The sequence below is a fragment of the Peromyscus californicus genome, unplaced genomic scaffold (assembly GCF_007827085.1).
Source record: "Peromyscus californicus insignis strain IS unplaced genomic scaffold, ASM782708v3 Scaffold_10__1_contigs__length_136768540, whole genome shotgun sequence".
NCBI classification, from domain to species: Eukaryota; Metazoa; Chordata; class Mammalia; order Rodentia; family Cricetidae; genus Peromyscus; species Peromyscus californicus.
This window is the reverse complement of record NW_026294391.1, coordinates 106290748-106302775: the sequence shown is the minus strand read 5'-3', so window position 1 is coordinate 106302775 and position 12028 is coordinate 106290748. Positions and strand designations below refer to the sequence as shown.

The 12028-nt window shown below is 35.6% G+C and overlaps 1 protein-coding gene across 5 annotated transcripts in view; it reads left to right on the top strand.

Annotated features, from left to right (window-relative positions):
- Positions 1–12028, top strand: part of Tenm1 (teneurin transmembrane protein 1) — an 820708-nt gene that overhangs the window by 248714 nt on the left and 559966 nt on the right. The window lies entirely within an intron of this gene.

Here is a 12028-nt window from a genome sequence, read left to right as displayed (position 1 = left end):
CCCTAGCTCAGTAGCATTAGTATTAACTGAGAATTCACAAAAGATTGAAATTCTCAGAACCTACCTTCGATAACCTGGATACAGGACCTATCAATTTACACTTTTAAAAGGCCCACTGGAGAATTCTCATGCCTGTATCATTCCTTTGAATTCTTTTGTTCAAATACTTCAGTGATCACATGTATTTTTGGGGTTCCCAAATTACATTTTCATTCAGTATTAATATCCTTTGTAAATTACAGTCAGAAACATGCAATTACCTGCAGGATATTTCTAAATTAATAACATATCAGTTACTCTAAATTCAGTATAACTAAAAGAAGAGAGTCATTCCAACACCCTCAATTGCAAACCTGTTTACATTGTTCAACATCAGCTAGCTCATACTTGCCTTTCTTCCAGCCAGCCACCAAAAATTCTCTGTGTAACACGTTGCATGATCCAGCAGAATTGATCCTTACATCTGCAATGCACTCAGAGTATTTCAAAAACATATCTAACTGATCTGCTTGTACTTCCCTACATCCCCCTTAAGCCTTTTGTTATGTTGTTTGCTATTTCTTGGCAGCAGAAGATTTGGGGTGATAGAAGAAATACAAAAGATAGAGTGGGGTGTCTTGTCCATGCTGAGTAAGCACCCTACCACCCAGCTACATCTCAGGATGTCTGTCCAAACTCTTAGAATGCCTATTCTGACTGTGTTCAACAGTCATTCACAGCCTAACTTAAAAGCATCCTTCACTCTCAACTCTCTTTCACTGTCACTTTACTACCAAACTTTTGCTTTGTGTAGAAAATCTCTTCTTCCATGAAGTTTAAGGGTATTTTATTAGTATCCCTCACTCTCATTATGGACATTTCTTTCTAAACTGTTTACCCAGTGAGGATGAGGATGAGGATGAGGATGAGAATTTCTTTACTGATCTTGTTTTCCTGTAAAACTCACATATAATATATGATCTATGATTGTCTTATTAGTGAATGTATGTGATAGCATAATTTGTAAGCTGCACTACATCAAATACAGTATTACAAATTAAACTTACTGCATTCTAAAATCTTTCACTTACAAAAACTCTAAATTGAGTAAATGATTTGATATATACTAACATATAAATGTACATTCACATTTGCAATATCAACTGCATTATTCATTTATGATTCAATATAACTCAAAAAGTGTTGTAAATGTCTTTTCAAATAATTTATTTTATTCTGCAATGTCTTGAGCAAATGACTTATATTTGTGCAAACTAAATCCAACTCACTACTGATAAATTTTGTTCTTATTATTATTTGGAGTCTCTATTATTCTTTAAGAATTGGATAGTTCCATTAAAATATTTCTCTGTAAATTTGTCTTTATAGAAGACAAACTCATAATTGCAAGTTGAGGGTTGTGGAATAAAATGGTTGGTTCTGTGAGTTTAAATAAGAATACACTCAGCCAGTCAGTGGTGGCACATGCCTTTAATCTCAGCATTCAGAAGGCAGAGGGAGGCGGATCTCTGTGAGTTCAAGGCCAACCTGGGATACAGAGTGAGTTCCAGGAAAGGCGAAAAGCTACACAGAGAAACTCTGTCTCGAAAAAACAAGCAAACAAACAAACCAAAGAATACACTCAGTTATGGCTCTAAAAGTATGAATAATGTTATGCTATGTCTGTATTGAAATGGTCAGCCTCACATTTTGCACAGATCACAACTGTGCAGTGTGATCAAAATAAATTTAGGATGAGTACAGTTTTTCTTCTCTAATGTCATGCTAACTTCCTTTCAGTAGAGTATTTTAAGCAACTAGCTTTTGTTTAGCATTTAATGTTAGCCAGACCTTGGGTCCTATGTTGGAGGTGAAAATTTACTGCTTGTTGGAAACTCATAAATGGTGGATAAAATAGCTATACAAACAAATCAGTACAATTTTGTGATAAGTGCTTCTGAAATAGCCTCCCAAGGCATAGCTTGACTTTCCAATGGATCTTAGTTACATAACCCAGGTACAGAAAATAACAAAAGAAAAATTTTATAAATAAACCATTTATATATTTTCCAATATAAATCATTCTGACTAGCCTAATTAAGTTTGCTAACAACGATCTGTGTCCCACTTCAAGTAGAAATCATCACTTTGTCCAATACATTTGTATTATATATGATATCTTCCCTTTAGCTATGTATAATTCTAGTTAAAGGAACAACTGTGTGACATTATGGGGCTTGTATTCAAGTAATTTACTTAATAAATAGTCCAAAGTATAAGAGTAGAATGCTGTCAACTATATATGCCACACCCAAACCATAAAGGATATCCTTTAAATGAAAAAGTAAGAGGTCTTGATTTTTAAATTTTTTAAGGAAGAAAATCATAAGCTGAGGTTGCTAAGAACTACAGCAAGAACAAATCTATCTATGAAATTATGGAGAAAGAATAAAAAATTCACACTAGTTTTGAAGTTACACATGAAATTGCTTAAGTTACAGCCAAGATGCATGATAAGTGCTTAGTAAAGAGAGAAAATGCATCAAATTTGTGAGTAAAAGACATGAACAGAAAATTTGTTCTGACTCTTGGGAACATGTTGTGCCAGAAAGTATTGAACCTACAGGAAGACTTGCTTTAAGAAATAAGTAATACAAGGTTATTTGCTAAAAGTTAGGAGTGAGGATATGGATTCAGGAATAGTTTTGGACTGAAAAGTATACAAATTGCTGGAGAGGGTAGCTTCTGCTGATAAGAATCACTGCAGCATTTATAGCAGACATGGAGAGTCTAATGAAAGCAGGTCCACCCAAAACAGGCTTTGGTTGCAATGAAACTGAACTTTCCCTAAGATGATGCTCAAAGGATACAGTGTTCATAAACATGCTGGTGAAGCACTAAGATATAAAACATGCTACAACAGATTAACTCAGTTCTATACCATAACACTACAGAGGGCATGATAAAGCCAGACATAGAATGCGTAGTAAAGACCCCTTACTCTCTCTCTAAAGCAAAAACAAATTCATCTTCCAACGATCTGGCAACATAATCAAAATGTGTGGGTAACAGCCATCTTGTTTCTGGAATGGTTCTATAAATATTTATCCCAGAAGTGAAAACAGTATTTAGAAACAGAAGGGTTGGAAGTTAAAGCCCTATTAACAATGTAATAGGCACTTGGCCAACCTAAATCTGTTCATTATAAAAATTAAAATGTCAAGGTTGTAGTTTTACCTTAGTTCCTTGACCAGGGCATTATTTGGTCCATCAAAGCTACATATTCTAACCTGGCACTTAGTCAACTTAGCTTACCTTTAGAAAAAAGTTCTTTCTTTTGAAAAAAATTATCCAGTGGTGCTGGAGACATACACCCAGGACATGCATGTAATAGATATGCTCTGTACCACTGAGCTATGTTCCCAGCCCTGGATCATCTTTCAGTGGTAATCTTAATCTGGACATAATGCAATGTTGGAAATTATTGACTGTTTCTGGTGCAATAACATCCCTTAAACTCCATGTGAGAAATTATAAACAGAATATCCTAGGGAAAGTTGGAGGGAGATAGTGATGGGTAAATATGATCAGGATAAATTGCATGTGTGTTTAATTTTTTCAAACAACAAAAAATTAAAATTAAAAATAAAACTTTAGATGACTGAAGTACAAGAACCTGCATTCACCTCAGCTGGCCTAAGAAAGCAGACAAGGTACAATGACAACTTGCTGTTATTGAAACTGCTAAACCTTTTTAAATTATTTATATTTAATAAAGTCTGACTTGTGGAAAGAATAAAATCAGTGAAATGATTCTTAACACAATAACCAAAATGGATAATTTATAATTACACTTGATAAGTTTCTAGATGGTATGTTTCTATAACCTGACAATAGGTTTCTTCCCCTATCCATAAGCCAGATCAAGCTGAATTAAAAGTAAAAGATCAGGTTTATTTGGGCAAAGCACTCCTGGGTGACCCTTCAGCCCCCAGAGATCAAGGCAAAGGAAGTGGGTAGGAGAAAAATCGCATGGCCAGTCTAAAGAAGGGAGCTTAAATACCCTATAGTTAAGGGATGGTGATGTGTGTGTCTGCCACAGGCTCGGTTTGTACTCAAGTATGGTATGCTTTTAGGCAGGGTCTTGAGCAGCTAGCAGCTTCAGGGGTGGAACCTCTGCCTCAGAACTGGACTTTCGGTGGTTTTTCTGAGAGGGCAGGGTTTGGAGAGGGAGGAATGGCTGGATCAAGCAGGAGTGAGCTGGAGATTCCAACCAAACAACACTTTTCTTCTGAATGTATCCTGCAGGAGAAAACAAAACAGCGTTCATCTACCATGCATTCCAAACCATGAAGATTGTCTATTGCCTGACATCAAACCATTGAATCTATCATGGCTCAGTGGCTCCTTCTGACCTAACACCACACATCTGGTCCTCATCTAGCATTTTTCACAGTGTCAATGCCATTTACTTCATTTCATGTCATCATTCATAGCATCACAAGAAATATGAGTATAATATGCACGGAGAAATTTTCAGTCAGAGAGACCACACCAAGAAATCTTCTATTATAGAATTTTTCAGTTTAGTGTCAGTTATTGTTGTTAGTCTCTTACTTTTTATAAATCAAACTCTATTATATGCTTGTATATATATATATATATATCTTCAGTCTTATTAATAAAACAAAGCTGAGGCCAATTATTGGGGTGATTTCTGGAAGATCAGAGAGACAGAACAAGCCACAGCTAACCTCACCTGGCCAACTTCTCAGCTGATCTTGTTTCCTCAGACTGGAAGCCTCTGTGTCCTCATATCTGAAAGGCTTTCAGCCGAACTGTGCTGCTCAAAACCTAAAAGCTTAACCAGCCAAATGCTTCTAGTCCCTGGTCTTCACGCCTTATATACCTCTGCTATCTGCCATCACTCCCTGGGATTAAAGGCTCACTTTCTGGGATTAAAGGTATGAGTTACCATGCTTGTTGGCTGTATCCTTGAACAGATGGATTTCTGCCTCTGGAATGCTAGGATTAAAGGTGTGTGCTACCACTGCCTATCCTAAGTATCTAATGGCTTTTCTGTTCTCTGACCCCAGATAAGTTTAATAGGGTACACAATATTTTGGGGAACACAATACCACCACATGTATATATAATATGCTGTGTCATTATTTATAGTTCCAGTCTTTCAATGGTGGTCTTAAGATATCACTATGGATAATAATGAATTATTGGAGAATGGAGTCTTGGATTTTAAGTTGTATAATGAGAAATGTGCAAGAGAATTGTAAATGTCTAGATAGCTTAAGAGAAGGGTAGCTGTAACTGAAAATAACTGAATATGGTGAGGGGCTGGAATCTATGAGGTCACAAAATTACCACAAAGCAAAGAATGTCATGAAGAGAAGAACTCATAGCCAAAATGAAAAGAAACACTTAAGAAATGTTCGTGTAATGGAAGTGATATGCTTTGGGTAACTGATTGCTGGTTGAATTTGCAAAACACAGCATAGTCAAGATCTGTCTGAAGTTTCAAGTTTTGGAAATTGTGAGAATGATGATAAATTTAATAAGAAATGCACTGGGTTTGGAAGGGAAGAAGGTAATCTTAATTTTGACCATGTTACCTTTAAGATGCTGGCATGACAGCCGATGGATCTTCCAACAGGTAGTTGGAGATGCATGTTTTTGAGTTCAAGATAGATTGAGGCTAGGGATAAATGTAGGCTTGATCATATTAGTGTCTTAGAGCAAAATATGCCTGGGGATAGATGAGATTACTCAGGGAAATTGTGTAGGGTAAGGCTAGAATGGCCAGGGACAAAAACCTGAATCTATCATCTGTGAACTGACATAAACACAGTTTAAATGTACTTATATTTTCACCTAGCACCATTCTTCAGTGAATTGATTTATCTAATATAAATTATAAAGGATCAGAAAGCTAAAAGTCTGAAAACTTGAGATTTCATGTGCCATTGTCTTTGTCTTTCTTACTCATCTATAGAGGCACCTAGTGGGGAAATATGTGCCCCCTATGAAGAGAAATAGATTATCCTATATTAAACAAAAGAGTTAAATTTTCTTTTCTATAAAGACTAGAATCTACGCCATTATTTTATTTCAATACCACCTTTAAATCAGAGAAAACATTATTAACTGTCAAAATGGATGTCAGTATTTGTAACTTGTATTAATCAAGGTAAAGCTGAGACAAACTTACTTTTTAGAATGACAGATAAAATTGTATGCATTTATCACATATAATATGTTTTATGGATCTTATGGATATGGATCATAGGTTCTCAGACAGTCATTTCCTTTTAGGTTGGAAATGAATAAAACAAACCACATTCTTCATACACTGCACACCTACATCAGGAGGTCAAATGTGAAAATACTGCCACACTAAAATCTCTTAGATTCTCTTCATTTCTGTCTTTATGTTCTAATGGCCTGTGGTTGGCAAGGAATTTAAAAGCCTTTTCACTCTGAATAGCATTAGAAAAGGATAAATACAATGGTATATAATTTATCATGAATGGTTTCTTTGTTTTAAGCTGTCAGGAAAATCAATGGGTTTTTGTTGTTGTTTGTTTGTTTGAATGTTTCTAATTCAGGACTAACTTTGGAAAATACTGAAGAAATACTTTATTTCATCTTTATTTGCCAAGTCAGCAGCTGTCACATCCAAGTCCAAGTGCATGTGGATTGCACAAACAATGATGTTTGTTGTTGTTTTGTTTTAATCTTCTAATAGGCTTTAAATGAAAAGATTGGCAATATTATACTATTATTAGTCCTTTACTAACAGGATGAATATCTATAAAGAGGTTTAGTGTATGATGTGTGGCAGAGTGGACAAAAGGGATAGATTTTTCTAGAGGTAGATAGGTTGGCAATTGTTTCCAAGTAACCACACTTCCAAAAGTAGCATCAAGTATCTAAGAAATCCACTTAAAACAAATAAACATATGGAAATGTAGGAAAGTATTTTGCTTATGCTAATTTCCCTATGGTTTCTATATGGCTAAGATTAGTTTTGAGGATAGCCATTTTACTCCAAAATAATAATGAAGGAAAAATGATCAATGCAGAAAAAGGAGTTATGGCAAATACCAGTAATACAGTACTACACACTCATAAAACAGTAAATGTGACACAAATATTCATTCTCTCTTTGTAACCTGGTATTTTCTGTTTTATTGCTTTGCTGTCCTAACAGGATGTTTGGTTGTTTGGTTGTTTGGGGTATTACAATTTTACCCTTATCTCACACCATTGCCATCTGGTGGAAAGCATTTAAACAGTCAATTTGTACTTGTGATTACAAAGCAAATTGTCTATTTTCTGCTGCTGGCCTTTAATTTATTGTCTTATATATGAACACTAATTTAGTATTGGGTATGTTCCAGGGGTACACACAGTTCTGAGTGGATGATATTCTACTTGGAATAAATGTATCCTCATGACAGTTTTTCCCCATTCCTTGACCCAGGTTAGTGACCCACTTCAACCTACCCCAGAAGCTCTTCAAACCACGTTGCTGCATATTATCCACAAGGGGTAGATAAAATCCCAAAATTGCAAAGCACATTTTTCCGTTCTTATTTCAAGAACTTATCCATAGTTTAAGCTATTGTTTGTATATATGTAGATGACATGGATTACAGTTCCTACAAAAATCTTGAAAGAACTCTTAATCTCAGGATCCATATTTATGGGATAGAGATCACAGATGGCAAGAGTAATATAATGCTAACAAGACCTATAAAATGAGATTTTCAACAGCATTTGATCACACATAATGAAATTTATGTTGTGAGCATGTTATGCTTATAGTTGTCCTGAGTTTCTGCCATAAAGAGTTATAATGACTGCTCTGAAAGAACTTAGACTCTAAAAGAAAATTAGCCAAACTATTTAATAACAATTCCAATTGGATCATATCGTTTAGGTAGTAACATTGCTCATGATAGTTTATTCACTTTTTTCTATGGAGCATCAAAAATTGGAACAGAGTATCCTTGTCACATGTGCCATGGCTCCCTCTACCTGTTCCATGGCAGGGCAGATATCCATAATTAATCATTGCATCCTTGCCTACTGAGCCCAACTATAACTTCACTAATTCTACCACACACCATATGCCAATCAATTAGAATTGGTAAACAATGAAACCTAATTCTAGTCTGTGTTCTGACTGTAGCAAGTCCTCTGTGAAATTCTGAAGTTTCACTGATGAGCAAGCAACAGTCCTTGGTGAAAACAAAACAAAACTGTCAGAGTACATATGGAAAGGTTGATACATACAGTATATACTGTAAGGGGATCTGGAAGCTAGAAATGGTTACTTACTTGACTTGGTGAATTATGACAATAATTACGGGAGAGACATTAAACATTTAAGAGTCAGGCACTGAATGAGAACCTAGCATGATAGCCTGATGATGCATTCATACAAGAAAATGAGCAGGAAAAAAGTGATCTTGAGATGTCAGAGAAGAATATAAATAGGAAATATTATATGAACTGACTGTGGAGATTTCCTAACAAGAAGGAGTGCCTAATAATTTTTTAAACTTCAGAATTAACAAAGTACAATGAAAATTTGACAAAGGGTGGTTAAGCAAATCATTGCTAACTTTAGACCAGAGATTTTCCATTTTGACTGGATATTAGAAGCACTTGTGCTGGGCGGTGGTGGCACACACCTTTAATCCCAGCACTCAGGAGGCAGAGGCAGGTGGATCTCTGTGAGTTTGAGGCCAGCCTGGTCTACAGAGTGAGTTCCAGGACAGGCTTCAAAGCTACTCAGAGAAACCCTGTCTGGAAAAAAAGCACTTGGGAGGAACCTAGGCATAAGAAAGAATCCATTCAATATTGAGATTCCACTGCCAATCAGTTCCAGCGACCTTAGGGAAAGCCTAGATCAGAAGAAGTAGAAGAATAAATGCAACAGAATGTCTATTATAATAATGCTGTATAAGAGAATATGTCAGGAACCTTGGTAGAAGGAATTTTTAGATTTTTCTCCTTTGAAAATTCCACACATTCATAAAATGTATTTTGGTTAAATTCACCCTATATTCTTTGTGTTCTAATTCCACCCCCATCCCTCTCACCACTACTGACTCCCAACTTCATGACTTCTTTTGTTTTGTTCCTGCTGAATCCACTCAGCGATGTCAGTCAGTATGCATATGTGTGTAGGGTTATCTTCTTGAGGATGGGTAACCTTTCGAGGACCACAACCCTGAAGAAAATTGACTTCCCCTAAGGGGAACATTCACTGCTTCTTCTGTAATAGAAAGTGGGTTCCAAACTAGGATGACAAAAAGTTAAGGAATGTCATAATTTTATTGTTCCCATTTCACTGGATAAAAAAAGTCAAGGTTGTCTACTGAATATGTAGACTGAAGCACGAGCTGAAGATGAATAATGAAAAGGTTATAAGATTAAGCAAAGTGCATGAACATATGGCGCCTAAATGAGATCAGATAGAAGATGAGTATGGGTGAATGTTAATAACCATTGATGTTAGATACTCTACTATATGGATTTATATATAGTTTACCTTTAATCCTTATCAAAGTTCTATGATGTGGAAGTAGTCATTATGACTTCTATTTTTATTTTGAAATTTTATTTAATTCCAAATGCTGAGAATTATTCTTAAAAATATCTAAGATTAAATTTTATTGGTAGCTCCTGTTTTTATAGTCTCACAGCTTGTGAACCTATCAGAGCTGAGGCACACAACATGGCTCACTAACAAAAGCTTACATTTTTTCTAACTATACTCCTAGGTTCATCTATAGGAAAGTATATCCATATTATGTTAAGAGGTTTAAACAGAATTTTTTCATTTAATTTTTTTTCCAAACATTATTTAGTGCCAAAGTAAAATTGGAAATTTTATGATTATTTTTGGAGCGCTTTTCTATGAAAGTGAATTAGGAGATTATCAGCTACATTTATTGTGTGTTAAATTTATTCTAATGACTGGAGAACCCAAGTTCTCTTTCTTGTTGTTGCCGATGGGCTTTTTAGAATACAAATTTGATAACGTTTTTGTAAGATCTTTCATTAGCTCCCAAAACCTATAGTAATATTTTTTCAGTGTGATGGGAGTGGGTGGGATACAACTGCCTTCAGAACCTGATTAAATTCCTGAAACTATTCAGGAAAATGCACATAAACACAATATTTGCCTGAAAATCCACCAGGTTCAGGAAGCCCTTCCAAAATTTCTATATCTATGGTCCTCCAAACTTTACTGATAGAAGGAGAAGGTACAGGTCTGCAGAGATAGAAAGCTACCAAGCAAGAAACTCTATCTCTGAGGCTCACCTTTCATTGCCATTATGCCATCCTGATATACTGCTGTTATCCTCAACTGGGAAGTTTTTCCACCAGGACCAAATCTACAATAAGGATGGGTGATAATTTGTGTCTAAGCAACAAAGCAGTATCTCCTTATGTAACTATTTACATGAGTCTTATTGATGACTGCAAATTTTAACAGTATATGTGCAACTCAGTTTTGGGGAAAAGCATGCAAATAGAAAATGGAAGAGATATGTTTGTAGTGGCATGGCGTGGATACTATACCTTCAGACATCTTTTTGAAGGGCATTATCTCTATAACACCCTCATTTTCCTCTTTATGATTCATGTAGGAATTCAATAAGTAGTCACAACTTATGACTTGGATGTCAATTAACAGCAAATGACATGGATCAACTAATTGAGCTAAGTTTGACTGAAGTATTTCTGTACATAAACAATTTAACTAACTTTATAAAACAACAAAAACAAACAACTCATTGTAGATATATTATATAATATTATACATTTTGCCATCGAAGCAAGGAAGAACCAAGTCAGTTTTTCATGTGTGGCTTGCTTTTTGCTCTCAACCTGAAGATAACTCTTCTGTATTCTCTAGCCATCAGCCTACTTTGCTTAATGCTGTGTCTTGAATTTTAATGTTTCTTACTAAATCTAGATTGAAAACTACTCACCAATGTTGGAAATAATACTGGTGTTTTCTTCTTAAATAACTTTGTTCAAGGGAATTGTGTATTTTCTTTGAGGATGCACATAATTTGAGGAAATAAAAACTGATTCCCTGGCTAAGTGTCACATAAATGGTTGTTCCTGGGCAGCAAAACCACTCTCTTTTGGGGAATGTTATTTGGTTTCTACTGAAATGCTTTAGCTACAGGGAAGGCGCAAAGTTGGTGTTTGTCTCTGGGACTATGAAGATTGAGGGAAAATCTTTGTTTCCACCCTGACACCCACTTTGGGGCATGTTTACCATATAGTTTGCACAAAGACCCAGAGATAAGGGTAAGACAGAATATTTTAATGAAAAACAGATACTAACTGGGTGATGGAGGTGCATGTTTTTAATCTAGTACTCTGGAGGCAGAGGCTAGAGGATCTTTGTGAGATCAAGGCCAGCCTGGTCTACAAAGTGAGTTCCAGGACAGCCAGGGCTGTTACACAGAGAAACCCTGTCTTGAAAAAACAAAAAAAAAAAAAAAGAAAGAAAGAAAAGAAAGAAAGAAAGAAAGAAAGAAAGAAAGAAAGAAAAAGAAAGAAAGAAAGGCAGGAAAGAAGGAAGGAAGAAAGAAAGAAAGAAAGAAAAAAGAAAAAAAGAAAGAAAAACAGAAACACTATAGAAGATGAAAAAGAAAGGATAGTGGAATGTGGAAGGAAGCCATTACCAAACCTAAAAAGTGACATGAAAAGGCATGGATGTGGTTCTAGATATAACAGGAGCCTCCATAGCATCCTGGGTTTTAGCCCATAGTGTGGACTGAAATTATACCCCTGTGTCATGCTGCTTCTCTTTTATTATAAAGGTTTGAGGAAGGTTAGTAATTGGCAGTTTGAAATCTAGCCTTCTGTTCATTGGGACAGTCAAAAATGGTTTTATATATCTGTGACAGCATAAGTATGAAGTAAGCGAACATGTCCTGTCAGGAAATCATCCTGTCAGAAAACTGTTATTCATCTCTTTTGGTCATCTGTGATGTAG